Source organism: Malaclemys terrapin, chromosome 3 (genome assembly GCF_027887155.1).
Source record: "Malaclemys terrapin pileata isolate rMalTer1 chromosome 3, rMalTer1.hap1, whole genome shotgun sequence".
NCBI classification, from domain to species: Eukaryota; Metazoa; Chordata; order Testudines; family Emydidae; genus Malaclemys; species Malaclemys terrapin.
Window position 1 is genome coordinate 138882958 of NC_071507.1, and position 20068 is coordinate 138903025.

General features: G+C 44.6%; 1 long non-coding RNA gene across 1 annotated transcript in view; it reads right to left on the minus strand.

Moving 5' to 3' along the window:
• Positions 1-2071: 2071 nt before the first annotated feature.
• LOC128834796 (uncharacterized) overlaps positions 2072-20068 on the minus strand; it is a 131793-nt gene continuing 113796 nt past the window's right edge. Inside the window, exons 2-3 of the long non-coding RNA XR_008444489.1 lie at positions 8657-8787; positions 2072-2501 (exon numbers count right to left, since the gene is read on the minus strand). This is a non-coding gene — a long non-coding RNA (uncharacterized LOC128834796). The remainder of the gene's footprint in view (positions 2502-8656; positions 8788-20068) is intronic.

A 20068-nucleotide genomic window follows, 5' to 3' on the forward strand; every position in this document is an offset into this window, starting at 1 on the left:
GACTCGGAGCAGTGCCGCGTGAAAGTCAAGGAGCTCAGACAAGCCTATCAGAAAACAAAGGAGGCAAACGGTCGCTCCGGGTCAGAGCCACAGACATGCCGCTTCTACGCTAAGCTGCATGGAATTCTAGGGGGGGCCGCCACCACTACCCCACCTCTGACCATGGATTCCGAGGCGGGGGTAATATCATCAGCCACACCTGATGATTCTGTGGACGGGGAAGAGGAGGAGGAGGAGGAGGAGGACGAGCTTGCGGAGAGCACACAGCACTCCCCAACAGCCAGGATCTTTTTCTCAGCCTGACTGAAGTACCCTCCCAAGCCTCCCAAGCCAGTACCCAAGACCATGACCCCATGGAAGGGACCTCAGGTGAGTTTACCTTTTAAAATATAAAACATGGTTTAAAAGCAAGCATTTTTTAATGATTAATTTGCCCTGAGGACTTGGGATGCATTCGCGGCCAGTACAGCTACTGGAAAAGTCTGTTAACGTGTCTGGGGATGGAGCAGAAATCCTCCAGGGGCATCTCCATGAAGCTCTCCTGGAGGTACTCCAAAAGCCTTTGCAGAAGGTTTCTGGGCAGTGCAGCCTTATTCCGTCCTCCATGGTAGGACACTTGACCACGCCATGCTAGTAGCAAGTAATCTGGTATCATTGCATGACAAAGCCTGGCAGCGTATGGTCCCGGTGTTTGCTGGCATTCAAGCAATATCCGTTCTTTATCTCGCTGTGTAATCCTCAGGAGAGTGATATCACTCACGGTAACCTGGTTGAAATATGGGAATTTAATTAAGGGGCCAGAGGTGGCCCTTCCTACTGGGCTGTTTGCCTGTGGCTGAAAAGAAATCCTTCCCTGTAGTAAGCCAAGCGTGGGGGGGAGGGGGGAATTGGCGCAGAGCTTTTCACATGTGGCTAGCAGGGATCTTCCCTAATACCAGCCACGCAGTGGGGGGAGGGATAAAGCGATCATCCCAGAGAATTGGATGGGGGGCGGGGTTAGTTTGTTTTCTGCTGCTGAAGGTTAACAGGAAAACCACAGCACCCAACGAGCTTTGCTTGGTATGTGGGGAAGGAGGGCGCAGAAGCCGAAAGACAATGGCTTACCATGGCCGCATGCAAGCTGAATTCTGTTGCCCGGACCTGCGTCTGTGATCTCTAGCAGCAAAGCCACAGGCACTCAATATTAAGAGGCAAAATGCGACCTTGCACAGAAATCACATGTGCTATGTAACGTGAATAGTGTTGTTCACCGTGAAAGAGTATAAGCATTGTTCTGTAAAATGTATCTTATTAAAAAATTCTCTCCTTTTTTCCCTCCCTCCAGCAGTTGCAAATTTTTCAAGCCTGCCTCCTCCGTCCCGAAGGCTATCTCAGATAAGGCATTTGAAAAAGAGGACGCGAAATGAGATGTTCGCGGAAATCATGGAATCCACCCACAGTGAAAGAGCTCATCTGAATGAGTGGAAGGACACGGTTTCAAAGTATAGGAAAGATGCCAGTGAACGTGAGGACAGGAGGGACCAACGTGAGGACATGAGGGACCAATGTGAGGAGAGGAGAGACGCTCGAGATGAGAGGTGGTGGCAGGAAGATCAGAGGAGGCAGGATGCAATGCTGGGTCTGCTGCGTGAGCAAACAGACATGCTCCGGCGTCTGGTGGAGCTTCAGGAATGGCAGCAGGATCAAAGACTGCTGCTGCAGCCCCCTGTATAACCACCCTCCCTGCTCACCATGTTCCCTAGCCTCCTCACCCAGACATGTAAGAACACGGGGGTGGGGGGAGGCTCCGTGCACTCTCTCATTCCACACCAGTGGATAGCCCTGTGACAATGCGGTTCTGGCGGAACCCAACTGAGAGTGCCAACTCAGGACAAATTGCTTAAACAGGGCAGTTGCAGCCCAAGGCTGGGGTATTTTCCACCTCTAAGGCAAACCAAACCAGCCAGACTAAGGGAACTTCGGTCTCACCCCACTGGCTAACCGCAAGTCTCTCAAGCAATCTCCTTAGACACTCCAGTTTCCCAGTATAACCACCAGTACCACTCGTACGGGGACAAATGGTTATGAAAACCAGTACCCAAGTAACAGAAAAAGGTTCTCCTGATCCCAAAGGACCAAGCCCCAGACCCAGGTCAATATACAAATCAGATCTTACCCACAAATCACGCTGTTGCCAATCCTTTAGAATCTAAAATCTAAAGGTTTATTTATAAAAGGAAAAAGATAGAGATGAGAGTTAGAATTGGTTAAATGGAATCAATTACATACAGTAATGGCACAGTTCTTGGTTCAGGCTTGCAGCAGCAATGGAATAAACTGCAGGTTCAAATCAAGTCTCTGGAATACATCCCCCGCTGGGATGGGTCCTCAGTCCTCTGTTCAAAGCTTCAGCATGTGGCAAAGTTCCTCCAGAGGTATGAAGCAGGATTGAAGACCAGATGGAGATGAGACATCAGCCTTATATAGTCTTTTCCAGGTGTAAGAATACCTCTTTGTTCTTACTGTGGAAAATTACAGCAAAATGGAGTCTGGAGTCACATAGGCCAGTCCCTGCATACTTTGCTGAGTTACAAGGCGTATCTGCCTTCTCTCAATGGGTCCATTGTATAGCTGATGGTCCTTAATGGGCCATCAAGCAGGTTAGGCAGAGCTAATCTCAGCTTGTCTGGGATGTCACCCAGAAGCATAGCATAAATTTGCCATACAGACAGTATAGAGCCAATATTCATAACTTCGACCACAAAACTGATACACACATATAGACAGCATAATCATAACCAGTAAACCATAACCTTGTCCTAGATACCCCATTTGACCCCCTTTATACAAGATTTGGGTGCCACTACAGGACCTTGGTTGCAACAATGATCTATACGGTCCCAGTTTATGTCAATAACGTCACAAGCCCAAACAAAGGGCTGTCATTATTTTAACCTTTTTTTAGTGGCCTTTTCCTTCCTTCCGATCCTCCTCCCAAACCCCACCCAGGCTACCTTCTCAGTTCTCTCCCTCTTTTTATAAACAATCAATAAAGAATACATGATTTTTAAATGATAGTGACTTTATTTCTTTTGAAAGCAAGCTGTGATCAAAGGGGGAGGGTGGGTTGTCTACAGAGAATAAGTCAATAAAGGAGGCGGATTTTCATCAAGGAGAAACAAACAGAACTTTCACACAGTAGCCTGGCTAGTCATGAAACTGGTTTTCAAAGCTTCTCTAATGCGCCGCGCTTCCTGGTGTGCTCTTCTAATCGCCCTGGTGTCTGGCTGTGCGTAATCAGCAACCAGGCGATTTGCCTCAGCCTCCCACCCCGCCATAAAGGTCTCCCCCTTACTCTCACAGAGATTGTGCAGCACACAGCAAGCAGCAATAACAATGGGGATATTGGTTTGGCTGAGGTCTGAGCGAGTCAGTAAAGTGCGCCAGCAACCTTTTAAATGGCCAAATGCACATTCCACCACCATTCTGCACTTGCTCAGCCTGTAGTTGAACAGCTCCTGACTCCTGTCCAGGCTGCCTGTTTATGACTTCATGAGCCATGGCATTAAGGGGTAGGCTGGGTCCCCAAGGATAACTATAGGCATTTCAACATCCCCAACGGTTATTTTCTGGTAAGAGAAGTAAGTCCCTTGCTGCAGCCGTTTAAACAGATTAGTGTTCCTGAAGACGCGAGCGTCATGAACCCTTCCTGGCCAGCCCACGTTGATGTTGGTGAAACATCCCCTGTGATCCACCAGTGCTTGCAGTACCATTGAAAAGTAACCCTTGTGGTTTATGTACTGGGTACCCTGGTGATCCGGTGCCAAGATAGGGATATGGGTTCCATCTATCGCCCCACCAGAGTTAGGGAATCCCATTGCAGCAAAGCCATCCACTATGACCTGCACATTTCCTAGAGTCATTACCTTTCGTAGCAGCAGCTCAATGATTGCTTTGGCTACTTGCATGACAGCAGCCCCCACAGTAGATTTGCCCACTCCAAATTGATTCCTGACTTACTGGTAGCTGTCTGGTGTTGCAAGCTTCCACAGGGCTATCGCCACTCGCTTCTCAACTGTAAGAGCTGCTCTCATCCTGGTATTCTGGCGCTTCAGGGCAGGGGAACGCAAGTCACAAAGTTCCATGAAAGTGCCCTTACGCATGCGAAAGTTTCGCAGCCACCGGGAATCGTCCGACACCTGCAATGCTATGCGGTCCCACCAGTCTGTGCTTGTTTCCCAGGCCCAGAATTGGCATTCCACGGATAGAACCTGCCCCATCAACAACATGATCTCCAAAGTGCCGGGACCCACGGTTTGAGAGAAGTCTGTGTCCATGTCCATGTCCATGTCCTCATCACTCTTGTCACCGCGCTGCTGTCACCGCCTCCTCCTTGCCTCGTTTTTCTGGTCCTGGTTCACCATAAACTGCACGATAATGTGCGAGGTGTTTACAATGTTCATGACTGCTGTCTTGAGCTGAGCGGGCTCCATGCTTGCCGTGGTATGGCGTCTGCTGTGTTCACCCAGGAAAAAAGGCGTGAAACGGTTGTCTGCCGTTGCTTTCATGGAGGGAGGGGTGAGGCTGTACCCAGAACAATCTGCGACAATGTTTTTTGCCCCATCAGGCACTGGGATCTCAACCCAAAATTCCAATGGGCGGGGGAGACTGTGGGAACTATGGGATAGCTATGGGATAACTACCCACAGTGCAACGCTCCGGAAATTGATGCTAGCCCCAGTACATGAACGCACACCGCCGAATTAATGTGCTTAGAGTGGCCGCATACATTCGACTCTATATAATCTGTTCCCAAAATTCGAATTCTGTAAATTCGGATTAATCCCGTAGTGTAGACATACCCTGAAGGTTACAGGGATCTCCTGAGTCTGGTATCTTCATACTAGTTGGCCAAAGGATGTCATGCAAGGTTTCTACTGAAAGCCTGTTTCACACTGGTCATCCTAATCATTGTGAAATGTATGGATAGGTAATATGTTAGATATATACTGAAAATTATGTTCTTGGGGTCTGTGAATTGGGGCTGCTCACCAGAAGGGAATAAACAAGGTTTTTTTTTTCAGGCAAGAGATGTTTATCTATCTATCTGGCTATATATAAACTGAGTATTGTATGATTCGCAATGGATACACATTTACAGTCTGAACCCAATTTTAATGAAAAGATTGTAAAATCTTTATGAGAGGGAATTTACAGGGGAAAGTAAACCAGTAGGAAGGAGTCCTGTTTAAAAGTGAAGAAAATGGATTTATGGACTGTGACCACAGGTTAAGGGACTCTAAATCTTTTACCTAGGAAGTACCTTTACAGCGTGTGGTTTTTTTTCCCCCAATGAAAAAAGGATCATAGCCAGGCTTGGCTGAAGAATTCTGGAAAGACTTTGGAATGAGCTAAATATTATTAGACAAGGGGTGTCTAGTTAAGTAAGTCTAGGTTCTAGACAGCATGTTATAATTTTAATGTATATGTAAGCTTTTGTTTCAAGTACTTCTATTTGCTACCACTTGAATCTCTGCTCTCTGTTAACCAAATTTCTTCTTTTTACTAAGAATGTATCTAAGTGGTGTGTGTTAGGTGGAGCTGTGCTCTATAGCGTAACTGGTCATCTAGGGAGTACTGCTCCTTTGAGAGCAGAGCATCTGGGATTCTGTGAGTGTTCAGTGGATCCGGGGCTGGGCACTTCAGGGGGACACTCTGAGCAGGGCCGGATCTAGGTTTCTTGCCGCCCCAAGCAAAAAAAATTGTGGCTGCCCCCACCCCAGCCCTGGGCTCTCCCCCCGCCCCCCGCTGCTGCCCCAGCCCTGGGCTCTCCCCCCCCTCAACCTGCAACCCCTGCCGCCCCAGCTCTGGGCCTCCCCCCACCCGCACCCCCCTGCCACCCCAGCCCTGGGCTCTCCCCCACACACACACCCCATTCTGCCCCAGCCCTGGGCTCTCCCCCCCCCACACCTGCACCCTCCTGCCCCAGCCCTGAGTCACTGGTAACTTGCTCCCAGGGCTGGTCATTCAGCAGGAATTTTGGATGTGCACAGAACACAGACAGGATTGGTTCCCATATGGTTACAGAACTGCAGTAAAGTGGGACAATTTTCAGCTTGTGTGATTGGAGGATATCTGGATGCATATTATAAGACTGTCCTCCATAAATGAGGAAAAGTTGAGGTGCCTTTATTATTCTTTTGTTCCACTCTTTGTTTCTATGGGGAATTTGCCAATGCAATATCACTGTCTTTTTTTTAAACAAATAAAACAAAACAAAAAAAGGCAATGACTGTTGAAAATAGCAATTCCAATCCTAAAAACCACTGGGAAGCATTTCTTGCTCAATTTATCCTACTTTTTCTACAGCAAGTTACAGTGGATCAGTATATTTGATTTGGGAGAAATGAAGTAACAGCTGCCCGCATTGAGCTTGAGCACTCCTGAATTTTGAGATGTTCAAATCTGGAAGGCAGATGCTAGATTCCCTTTCTGAATATTAGCTAAATCTGGAAAGGAAAAGTCAATTTCTGCTTCCATGGCTCAGAAGTGGAAATCCTCCTACGTGCCTGGTACTGTATCCAAAGCTGCCCAGGTCCAGTAGAGCCTCCCCTCCCTTACTTTTCATTTTAAATTCTAGTGGGATCCACATACCTGCCTTGCTAGGCTTCAGATAAAGAGGGGCACTGTCCATTTAGTCCACCCAATTCTTTCTTTGGGGGCTGTAAGGTGAAGTCACACCAGTATCTCTAATCCTGTCTGGGGATGTCTTCTGAAGGGGATGTCTTCTGAAGGGGATATCTGGACCAAAGCCTTCTACTCCTTTGGCATACTTGTTTCCCGTTCATAGTGCCACCCCGCTCTAGCAGTGAGCTCTCCATTCACAGCAAGCTGCAGCATTCAGCTACCATACTCCCTCCCGCTCCCTTTCCTGTTGATAGCGGCCAAGGGAATGCTGGGAAATGTAGTTCTTTCCCTGCTCCAGGGCTGGCTCTATAGGCAGGGAGCTAACCAAGGAACTACAGCTCCCAGGGCCCCCTGTTGGTTCTCAGCTCCCAGGCTGGAGCCCTGCCCGCTGCCACCCCTGCAAATGGGCTGTCCTAAGCACCTGCTTGCTTTGCTGGTGCCTAGAGCCGCCCCTGGCTCTGAGGACTCCAGGATTGGTGTGTGCCTATCATTAACCTGTAAAGAGAGAGTGGGGCCTGTGAAGCTAGAGGGGAGTGCTTGTGTTGCCACAGGCTGGTGGAGTTGCGGAACTGACCTCTGGCAGGCACTTCCTCACGCTAAAGGCAGACAATAGGGAGATGCCTCACAGTCCTGGGTCCCCCCAGGAAGTGTCAGTCATCCCATCCTAGGGTGACCAGATCACTGACAGGAAATATCGGGACACGGGTGGGGAGGGGGGAGAGAAAAAAAAAAGCCGTTTTGCAGGTGGCGGGGGAATTAGCAGGCCCTGGCCGTGCCGCAACCCTGCCGCCCCTCAGGGCCCCGGGCACGTCCCTCCGCCCCGCAGGGAAGGAGCAGCTAGAGGCGCGGGGCTCTGGACCCCGGCAGCGGCGGGGGAGAGTGGCTCAGGGCCGCGTGAGTGGCCACGTAAAGTTTATCAGCTTGGGGGGGACCCCGGCCGGCTCCTCGCCCTGCCCTGTAGGGGGGTAGTATCCCCACCCCACGCCAGCATGTCTCGCCGGCCGCCGCAGGCCAGGTAAGGAGCCGAGTCCCTCCTGCCCCCTCGTCCTGGCTCCTCAGCTGAGTGGCATTCCTCCTCCCTCCCTCCCAGGCTTGCAGCTGGAATGCTGGCACAAGCCTGGAGGGACGGGGTGGTGGCCGGCTTCCAGTTCCTGGAGCTGGTGAGTAGGGGCACTGGGCGGGCAAGGGGGGCTGGCAAGGGGGCTGCTCCCCCAGGAGGGCGACGGGGAGGGGGGGCTCAGCTGAGGAGCCAGGACGAGGTGGGAGGGGTGGACGCTACCTCCCTACAGGGGCGAGGAGCCGGCCGGGGTCCATCCCGAGCCGCTAAACTTTACATGGCCACTCTTGCGGCCCCAAGCCGCTCTCCCCTGCCGGGGTCCAGAGCCCCCCCGTCGCCCTCCTGGGGGAGCAGCCCTTTTGCCAGCCCCCCTGCCCGCCCGGTGCCCCTACTCACCAGCTCCAGGAACTGGAAGCCGGCCACCATCCCCTCCCTCCAGGTTTGCCGCCATTACAGCAACAAGCCTGGGAGGGAGGAGGAATCCCACGTGCTTGGGTAAGAGGCGGGGCCAGGGCGGGGATTTGGGGAGGAAGCCAATAGGGGAAGGAGGGCGTGGAGTCGGGGGTGGGGAGAGCCCTCCAGGGAGGGCAAAATTGCTTGTTTGTCCAGTGTCCCGACAGGACGCGGGACAAACAAGCAAATATCGGGACAGTCCCGATAAAATCGGGATGTCTGGTCACCCTATCCCATCCCCAGCCAAAATTTTAAATAGGTTCAGATTTGAGGCTCCATTTTTGTCCATCTTTGGAATCAAGTTGCTGGGCTTTGGACATGGAAATGAAATAACAAAATGCATTATACACACTACTATCAAACATTACAGAGCACAGCATGTGCTATCCTGTTACATGAGGAGTGCTGAGAATTAGTGATGGGTGTACCTCAACGAGTTTGTTTTAATTTAGATATGAATGCTAAAATGTAGACACTTACCTGAATGTACTCAGTTCTCTTTGTTCTGGAATCAGACACAACACCTCATGAACCGAGGCTCTCATGGGATTGCTGGGTCAGTACTTCAGAAGTATTATGAGAATTGCCTCTCTTGCAGTATTTCAGCACTTCTAATTCCAGCAAAGGAAGAGAAAAATAGTTTGTAAGTCTCATTTTTACAATTGAGCAAAGGTTGAGCTCATTTTACCCATTCTCCCTTAAAAACAGAGATTCACACTGAAGAGCGAACAATGACAGTATATTCCAAGCTGAGGCTTTCAGGTCCCAAGAGGAGACAACATTCCCCCTCTATTACAGTAGCCAGAGAAAATGAACAGAGGCTTCCACTAATAAATATAGATATACAGGCTTCTGGTTCCTTTTTTGCCTCAGAGGCTATCAAGAAAATTTAATCAAGCTTTTCTTTCTAGTCAATCCACAGATTATTTTAAGACTCGCATATTCCATATTGAAATCCTGTCATCCTCGTCATTGCCTTTGCCTGATGGCTGCACGCAGTCATTGCTAAACAATTTGCAAAAGTGTTATATTTTTAGAGATGTCAGCTCACTTGCCATCAAATGGTAATGCCAGTTTGCAGATGTCATGAGGAAAACAACATATTTACGATGAGAGAGATGAAATGAATGGCTGAAAGTACATAACAATCTACCCATCTTATCATCCCTACTCTTTCTTTTCTCCTGTAAAAAAAGCCATGCACCAGTGAGAGCTTTAGCCTATATAAACCCAGTATGATATCTTCTTACCTACACTAAATTACGTAGTGCTTCTAAACAAAGTGTGTACAAGAGCTGAAAATAAATTAGAAAGAAAAATATACAAGGAGCTCTAGAATTAAATCAGGCCAGAGTAGTCACTACCATTTACCCAAAGAAACCACTCTGTGGTATCTGAGCTGCTAATTTCCCACAGTTTAAGTACAGAGGAATACTGTGATCTCTCCAATGCCATGGAGTGCTAGCTGTGGGCAAAAGGTAACTTTCTGATGGTGACCACTGTATAAAATAAGTGATACAGAGCTATGAGAATATGGCTCATGTGGAAATGAAGGGGTGAATTTCCCCTGCAAGGTGCATCAAATTCAAGAATATGAATGTATCATAAATTCTGGGTTCTTTGTGTGTTTTCTTTTAAATACGAAATGTTGCCATACTGTTATTCCAAACCAGAAAGGAAGAAGCAGCAGCACAAGGGAAAAATACTGCATAGAGTTTTGATAAACCTGATTAATTCTCTGCTTCATCATGAACTTTCTTTCCTACTGACCTTTCCTCATTGCTCCACAGTTCATCATGGGCTATTATGAAAACAAACACTTGTTGGGAAAATTACCAGTCAAAAATACGACTACTACGGTGTAAGCATTCTGTAGCCAACCTTCATTATCTTTTAGCTGAAGTAAAGTAGCTGGATTGCAATCCTGTATACAAAATAAAGCAAGTACATACTAAGGTTGCCTTATTCTGAAACATTTCACAACACCCTCCACCATACCCCCATTCCCCCACAAGCACACACCCTTTGTTTGATCAAATACAAAATAAATATATGCAAATGTTGTTTAGCCACTTGAGGGTCTGTGAATGCATAATTTATAACTCTTAAGCAATCCTTCCACCACCCTCTGAACAAATGTTTACTCTTGTCTATTTCCTATACCATGAAAATAATGGACATGGATGGAGCCCGGAAGGAAAGGGGTTAAAATTAAATCTTATTTGGCAGATCCATCTTTTTGGTCTATGCACACAGATGAGGGCTCACCATTAGAGCATAGGTGAAGAGGAATGTAATGAATAAAGAAAGTATGCCCTCTGTTAATGTTTGAAGCATTTTTCTAGTCTCATGCAAACCCACATAAGTGCTACATAACTTGATAATGAGCCATTTACTGGTTTTTCAAAAGGCTCATGTGTGCTAATGAAATGGCTACTTTCTGCTGCAATGATTATATGGCTATTGTAAAAATGTGATCCATTTACTTTCTCACTTGCTTACAAAGGAAAGCTGATTGTTTTCTGTGAAATGTAATAGCATCCTTGATGAGACGTTTAGTTAAAATCAACCCTCTCTCCTAAACTTAGGCTGGGATTTCTTTTGTGTTCGGCTAGATATGTCATCTTCCTTTCGGATCCAGCGTCTAACAATGTCAGATATTTGTGAGAGGAAATTGCAAAGAAATATTTTAAACAAACTGTTGAAACCACACAAGACTAATGAAGCCTTAATGGGGCCAACTGCATTGCAAATGCCTATAAAATAGAAGCCCATACTCCTAATGATTCTAGTGCATATTATTCACTGAGCATGACTGAAATTTAGGGTAGGCAGTGTTGTTGTAGCCATGTTGGTGTCAGGATATTAGTGAGACAAGATGGGTGAGGTGTTAGCTTTTACTGGACCAACTTCTGTTGATGAGAGAGAGAAACTTTTGAGCTCCATGCAAGATGTTCCCTCACCCACCTAGCCTCTGAAATTTAGGGTGGTATCATTCCCAGCTTCACACTAGTCTAATAGTTCAGTGGGTAGTGAAAGAAGAAAGAGAATATATTTGCCTTCAAAATTTTGCACATATTCTCACATTGTTTTGCATATAGTCTCTTTAATTTACCTGTTCTGGATATTCCAAAGCATTTTGTCACCCTACTATTTAATCAGGTGCTGGAAATTTTCCCAGTCCTGCTCACTGCAGAGATGTGTGTGCATGTGCTTGATATTCTGATATTTCACAGCAGGAGCTATGGTCCATATAACTAATTATTCCTGTCTCTTTAATGATATGGTGAACATGAACTTTTTTCTTCAGAAGATTATTTCATCAGTGTTTTAGTTTGTGCAGTTATTTCTTCACTGTTTCCCTTAACTGCACCTTGTGTGCCATGAATTAATTAATGCCAGCTAATGAGGTGGAGATTCCAACTTCTAGCGGAATCTACAGAGAGAATTGCAACTAACTTATACTAGTTTCATCTATTTTATTTGGCACAAAATGTATGCAATCTATTTAAAGTAAGCATGGTGGTGAGAGTAATTATCAAATCTTTCATTTTGTCCCAAACGTTCTGATAAATAAGGATGACATTATTTCATTTCAAGCTCAAAAACAAGTAAATTATTGTAAACCAAGTGGCTCTGTGCAAGTGTTTTATCTACTCTACTACTGACTTCATCATTCTGCTTGGTGAATGACACATTCTAAACTAAATGCTTCATTTTGAAAGCTGCGGTCAGTACAATATAAATTAACATATAAACAAGCAATAAAAAAGTGTTTCTAAGACAGGTGGGTAATGATTTTCTCAATCTGTGAAACTTTTCAAGATATCACAAAATTTTGTTGTCCCAAATAGGACAAAAAGTCAAAATCTCAACTTTTCATGACCTGAAGATCTGAAAAAGTTTTTGAAACATTTCTTTTTGACTGTTTTAAAAAAAATATTATAATTAGTTTAAATTTCAAAACAAAGTCATTTCAAACCGGAAAAGCAGAATTTTTTTATTTTGAAAAAATGTTAAAAGAAAACATTGACAATTTTGAAACTTTTTTACGTAATGTTTTTGAGTAAAAAAACTTGTCAAAACCAGACCCTTTCTTGCAAAAAGTTTCAGTTTTGACAAATCACATTTTCCAAGAAAAAAAAGTTTAATCAAAGAATTGTCAAACAGCTCTAGCAGCCATATAACAGTGTTTAGCCCACTGGGCCAGCTTCAGTCCATGCATTATGCTTTTCCAGGAGATGGATAAACATCATCCCTAGAAAAAGAAAAAAAGCAGGGGAATATAGTGGGAAGAGAGCCTAAGACATAAGCTCTTGTATGAGAGGCCTGGTATGAGTCAAGACCTGCTTACAAAATCTGGCTACAACAGGGCTGATATTGCAAAAATACACATCCCTAAGAAGTGCTAGTCACAGAGTACTCACGCAAACACATCCCGATACCAAGTGGTCCCAAAACATCACAAAATCAAAAATGGTACAAAAACATTCCCCAATAATAAGAGGAATACACTGATCCCTCCTAAAAGGTAAGGTCAGAATAACAGTTCGTAATAGAAATGTTTTAATTGAACCAGCATGTACAAGGTAATGGGTAATAACTGGCCATGTCAGGGGGCAGTACTGACTTGTTTGTATTGGGGTATAAAGATGTATCTCAGAGGGAGTATCTTTGTCTAGCATAGGTAGGAATGGAAAGTCCTGCCGTTCACTGAGCTGGTCCATTGTTATAGGCCAGTGTTTCCCAAACTTGGGATGCCGCTTGTGTAGGGAAAGCCCCTGGAGGGCTGGGCCAGTTTGTTTACCTGATGACAAGTTTCAGAGTAACAGCCGTGTTAGTCTGTATCCGCAAAAAGAACAGGAGTACTTGTGGCACCTTAGAGACTAACAAATTTATTAGAGCATAAGCTTTCGTGGACTACAGCCCACTTCTTCGGATGCATATAGAATGGAACATATAATGAGGAGATATATATACACACATACAGAGAGCATAAACAGGTGGGAGTTGTCTTACCAACTCTGAGAGGCCAATTAATTAAGAGAAAAAAAACGATCATCTTATTCTGTTGCTAAAAAGTATTAAATAGCGGCAAAGAGTGCTAATTTCCCCTGTTAATGGGAATCTAGACAGAGAAATCTAATTTTTACAGATGAAAATTAATTGTAACTGGGCAACTGAGAGACCGTCAGTGAAGACAGTGACTTGTCTAATCAGCAATGCATTGTCATAGCAGCAGCATTTTCATATCAAGGCATTAGCAAGGGTGGCACAGGTGCTGGAACCAGGAATGTTGGGGGTTCTGCCATATCCCCTGGTTTGAAGTGGTTTCCATTATATACATGGTTTACAGTTTGATTCAACGGCTCTCAGAACCCTCACTATAAAAACTGTTCCAGTACCTCTGAGTAGGTCCGGGATTCAAGTGGGATATTCAAGACAAAAATTCTATAGCTTCCAAAATGTTGAGGACTACTTAGTGGAATCGGAAAAAAATAAGTGACTTAAGTGAGGTCAGTGGGACCTTTAGGGTAAGAAAAGGAACATGAGTGAGGCCTGTCAAATGACATTGCTCTGGAATCATTGAAGAAGCTCATGACACAGGAATTTTCTTACAAGAACCAGTTCCGCTGTTAAAGAGGAAAGAACCGCTGACACTGATCAACCTTTATTATCTTTGGAAAGTCATGGGAGACGGGAGAGATTCCAGAAGACTGGAAAAGGGCAAATATAGTGCCCATCTATAAAAAGGGAAATAAAAACAACCCAGGAAACTACAGACCAGTTAGTTTAACTTCTGTGCCAGGGAAGATAATGGAGCAAGTAATTAAGGAAATCATCTGCAAACACTTGGAAGGTGGTAAGGTGATAGGGAACAGCCAGCATGGATTTGTGAAGAACAAATCATGTCAAACCAATCTGATAGCTTTCTTTGATAGGATAACGAGCCTTGTGGATAAGGGTGAAGCGGTGGATGTGGTATACCTAGACTTTAGTAAGGCATTTGATACGGTCTCGCATGATATTCTTATCGATAAACTAGGCAAATACAATTTAGATGGGGCTACTATAAGGTGGGTGCATAACTGGCTGGATAACCGTACTCAGAGAGTTGTTATTAATGGTTCCCAATCCTGCTGGAAAGGCGTAACGAGTGGGGTACCACAGGGGTCTGTTTTGGGACCGGCTCTGTTCAATATCTTCATCAACGACTTAGATATTGGCATAGAAAGTACGCTTATTAAGTTTGCGGATGATACCAAACTGGGAGGGATTGCAACTACTTTGGAGGACAGGGTCATAATTCAAAATGATCTGGACAAATTGGAGAAATGGTCTGAGTTAAACAGGATGAAGTTTAACAAAGACAAATGCAAAGTGCTCCACTTAGGAAGGAAAAATCAATTTCACACATACAGAATGGGAAAAGACTGTCTAGGAAGGAGTACGGCAGAAAGGGATCTAGGGGTTATAGTGGACCACAAGCTAAATATGAGTCAACAGTGTGATGCTGTTGCAAAAAAAGCAAACATGATTCTGGGATGTATTAACAGGTGTGTTGTGAGCAAGACACGAGAAGTCATTCTTCCGCTCTACTCTGCTCTGGTTAGGCCTCAGCTGGAGTATTGTGTCCAGTTCTGGGCGCCGCATTTTAAAAAAGATGTGGAGAAATTGGAAAGGGTCCAAAGAAGAGCAACAAGAATGATTAAAGGTCTTGAGAACATGACCTATGAAGGAAGGCTGAAAGAATTGGGTTTGTTTAGTTTGGAAAAGAGAAGACTGAGAGGGGACATGATAGCAGTTTTCAGGTATCTAAAAGGGTGTCATACGGAGGAGGGAGAGAACTTGTTCACCTTAGCCTCTAAGGATAGAACCAGAAACAATGGGTTTAAACTGCAGCAAGGGAGGTCTAGGTTGGACATTAGGAAAAAGTTCCTAACTGTCAGGGTGGTTAAACACTGGAACAAATTGCCTAGGGAGGTTGTGGAATCTCCGTCTCTGGAGATATTTAAGAGTAGGTTAGATAAATGTCTATCAGGGATGGTCTAGACAGTATTTGGTCCTGCCATGCGGGCAGGGGACTGGACTCGATGACCTCTCGAGGTCCCTTCCAGTCCTATAATCTATGAATCTATGAAAACCTATCTTGAACTTTCAGGTTTATCAGGCTTCAGTTAGATGGGAGTTCTCATAGATTATCCCTCGGGAGAGAGAGGTTTACAATCAAGTATCACACCAGAAATGGAACAAAAAAGCAGAATTTCAAGGATCACAAGTTAGTTGTTATAAAAAGGAATGGGGCTTCTCACCAGAATCCATAATTCTAGTTAAATTGTCATTCTTTTCGTCTCATCCTCATTGTTGTCTTATGCAAGCACATATAAAATACTAGGAGATAAAACAATATGGACAATCTGCTTACAGGGAGTAGTTTCTCATAGATTAACAAAAGAGATTCTGTTAATTTATAACAGCTATAATTCTATTTTGTCCACTCTAAACTAAAAAAAAGCCCTAGGAAAAGTATTATAAGGAACAATCTTGCACAGGGAGGGAGATGGGTTTAAATTACCTAACGGCTTTTTCATGTTTAATTTATATGATTCTAAGTGGTAGAGCCAGAGTTCTGCCTACATCCTAGCACTCTCCATTCCCAAGGGAGCAGTTTTTGTGCTCCTGAACAATTCTGCAGGCTACACAAAGAAAGAAGGGGCCTCTTGTTCTCTCACTCTATGGCTGCACAACTGTCTAAGGCAGTAGTTCTCAAACTAGGGCCACTGCTTGTTCCAGGAAAGCCCCTGGCGGGCCGGGCTGGTTTGTTTACCGGCCGCGTCCGCAGGTTCGGCCTATCGCGGCTCCCACTGGCCGTGGTTCGCCGCTCCAGGCCAATGGGGGCTGCGGGAAGGGTGGCCAGCATATCCCTCGGCCCGTGCCACTTCCTGCAGACCTCATTGGCCTGGAGCAGCAAACCGCAGCCAGCGGGAGCCACGATCGGCTAAACCTGCGGATGCGGCAGGTAAACAAACCGGCCTGGCCCACCAGGGGCTTTCCCAGAACAAGCGGCAGCCCTGGTTTGAGAACCACTAGTCAAAGGCATAGGCAGAATCTAGCCCTAAATAAGCTTATGGGTTGGGTGTGGTCTTTTTCTGGTTGATACTCCTTTTCAGTGTCTTTGTGAAGCACTGCATGCATGAAAGGATCAATACATATAATTTAAACATGTGCTGTAGATGGAAAAAAATCAGGGGAGGGATTTTCAAAAGCAGCATTGATCTAACTTTGCTTTCAATGAAGTCACTGGTAAAGTTCCCATTGACTTCAATGGAAAGAGAGTAAGGTCAATGATGAGCACTTTGGGTAGTCTTAGATTCCTATATTAACAAAACTTGACTATCAAGAAATTTCCATAACATACACTGATGTCAGATCAGTGGGTAACATTATATTAAAAATAGGGCCAGATCTTCAATTGTTAGTTCTACTGAACTATGCTGATTTACACCAACTGAGGAGTAAGTGTGTGGTAAGTGCTCATGTGAAATGGCTGGCCACATTTGTCATAGCACTTGATGGGGACAAGATAAGTACCTAGATTATAAACAGGTGGAAAGGAAGGTATATGGATAGATTCACTATTGTACTAGCTTATGTTGTTTTAAATAATCTACATCGGTTATAAACTTTGTCTTTCATAAGAAAAAAGAAGAATTCTAAGGTATAATTCCACATATTATCGGGAATACTTTTGCAAATCACAGTAGTGCCACAGCCAGAAATCCATAACAGCAGGGAAGGACATTTTTCTTATTCACATGCATATATTGTAAAAAAATAATAATAATACAACTAAGCGCCCATGTATAACAATGCTGTCTTATCGATCTCCAGGTTCTGGTAACATCACATACTCTATCAGAGAACCCTTTGGTAGAATAATTGTCCTGTTATGCATGGTTGCCTATCTATTTTTTTCTTGGTTTTGTGCTCACAGAAATACAAAGAGGAAAACCATATGTTTTTCCTATTTCTTTATACTTTTTAACCAATAAAAAATGCACAGTTGCTCTTACCCAACACATTTTTCCTTCTCTGTTTTTGTTAAACATCCATTTCTGATGCTGTCTTTTAAGTAATCTCTAATAAAAAAATTACAGAGAGGAACCTGTTCATTCTGAATCCAAAGTTATAGATTGGACAAAACATGAATCCTATTTAACATCTTCATTAATGATCTGGAAGAAGACAAACAACATGTTAATAAAATTCAGAGCTGATGCTAAATTGGGGGGTGCTGCAAATATTGGTGAGGACCAATATCCAAGGTCACTCAAGACACTCCTCCTAAAAAAACAAATGAGGGGCATGTAAGTTAATGAACAGCACAAAGACCTGACCCATATGAGAATCAGAGTACGGGGGACCACTTTTGCATCTGTATTTTAGCATAGATATAGGAGATGCTTTTGACAGTTTCTACAGTGATGTTGTGAAAGAGGAAGGGAGGAGATAGGGGGCAGTTTCTTTTTACTATAACCCAGATGGATAAAAAACAAATAAAACCTCTATAAATGCCATGAATCATCCTTTGTCATCTACTCATTAAAGGGACATACACTGGAGTGTATTGGGACCAGGAGCCTGTCCCTGTATGGTAAGGGCTGTTTAGTTAAACTTGTAACTGCTTACTTAGTGGGAAAGGTTTGGATAGATACATTCTCTTGTTACACAGAAGGGTGAGTATCCCATCAGACTTAGAGGACATCCCTATACAACCCTCCTGAAAGCTCACAAAATTCCCAGTACAGCACATGGGAAGAGTTATCAACATTTGTTGGATCATTCAAAAGCATGCCCCCCACACCCACAATGGCTCTCTGCTGCAACTTACTCTGACACGGAGGTTGTGTGGCTTTGCCAGCTCACCTACTCAACTGTCTGGCCATAGGAAAAATTTGTTTATCTCATCTAATATGATTGAGCCAAGATTACAGCAAGAATAAACAAACTTTGAGAGGCTAAATGTGACTGTGTCCTCTCCCCCAATGCCAGCACATCATTCCCTTTCCCAGCACCTGTCGCTAGGCAGCACCCAGGATGGAATGCTGATATTGCTCACAGACTCTAGATGCACAAATAAATATTTACACTTCTTTGTACTTTCCAAAACCTCTCCTATCTGTGTTTCACTGAGGAGCCTGCAATGGGGATTGAATTCTGTGTCCAGACCCAGATTGGAGTGGGAGGCAGAGGAAAAAGAAAAGCCTATGTTACACATTCTTCCATGCACCTATTGGTGCAAACAGAGAGCTTACAGTGGCTTAATTAATCCACCCTCAATGAGCAGCAGAAGCTATGTCGGTGGGAGAAGCTCTCCCACAGATGTAGCACTGTTCATTCTGGTGCTTAGGTGTCACATTATTGATTTGAATTGGGACCATACAGAACATGGTTGCAACCAAAGTCCTGTAGTGGCACCAAATCTTGTATAAAGGGGGTAAATAAGGTATCTAAGACAAGGTTATGGTTTGCTGGTTATGATTATGCTATCTATATGTGTGTATCAATTTTGTAGTTGAAGTTATGAATATTGGCTCTGTACCGTCTGTATTTCAAACTTATGCTATGCTTCTGAGAGACATCCCAAACAAGTTGGTGTTAGCTCTACCTAGTCTGTTTGATGGCCCATTAAGGACCATCAGCTATACAATTGACCCATTGAGAGAAGGCAGATACGCCTTGTAACTCAGCAAAGTATGCAGGAACTTGCCCATGTGACTCCAGACTCCATTTTGCTGTAATTTTCCACCGTAAGAACAAAGAAGTGTTCTTACACCTGGAAAAGACAATAAATGGCAGATGCCTCATCTCCATCTTGTCTTCAATCCTGCTTCTTACCTCTGGAAGGACTTTGCTACAAACTGAAACTTTGAACAAAGGACTGAATGACCCATCCCAGCTGGGGATGTACTCCAGAAACTTGATTTAAACCTGCAGTTTATTCTATCACTGCTACAAGCCTGAACCAAGAACTTTGCCATTACTGTATGTAATTAATTCCATTTAACCAATTCTGGCTCTCATCCATATCTTTTTCCTTTTATGAATACACCTTTAGATTTTAGATTCTAAAGGATTGGCAACAGCGTGATTTGTGGGTAAGATCTGATTTGTATATTGACCTGGGTCTGGGGCTTGGTCCTTTGGGATCAAGAGAACTTTTTTTCTTTTAATGGGGTATTGGTTTTCATAATCATTTGTCCCCATAACGAGTGGCACTGGTGGTGATACTGGGAAACTGGAGTGTCTAAGGGAATTGCTTGTGTGACTCGTGGTTAGCCAGTGGCATGAAACCAAAGTCCTCTTTGTCTGGCTGGTTTGGTTTGCCTTAGAGGTGGAAAAACCCCAGCCTTGGGCTGTAACTGCCCTGCTTTAAGCAATTTGTCCTGAACTGGCACCCTCAGTTGGGTCCCGCCAGAATCAGCATCGTTACATTAGGTAACTTATGTCACTGGTGGGGGGAGGGCTTATTCACACCCCTGAGCAAAATAAGTTATACTGCCATACCTGTAGTGTAGACAGCCTGAGGCCTGCTTTCCCAGCAGCTACATGCCAACTATTCTAAATAGCAGACCTGCAGACCCAGAGAAACTGAATGTCTGCTATATTCCCAAAGTATACCCTCCATTCATGGTCATAAAAACCACCCTCCCAATATCTGAGGATCTCAGCAGCAGTGAGGTAAGGCGCCGTCAACCCTCCTGATCCCATAGTAGAGAGGCAGGCAGATTAGGTAAAACATAGTAAGCAAAGTAAAACTGCGGTGCCGCTTTTGTTACTCTTTGATATGAATTGGGCTGGCCAATGAATGACCTGAGTACAGGGCACAGA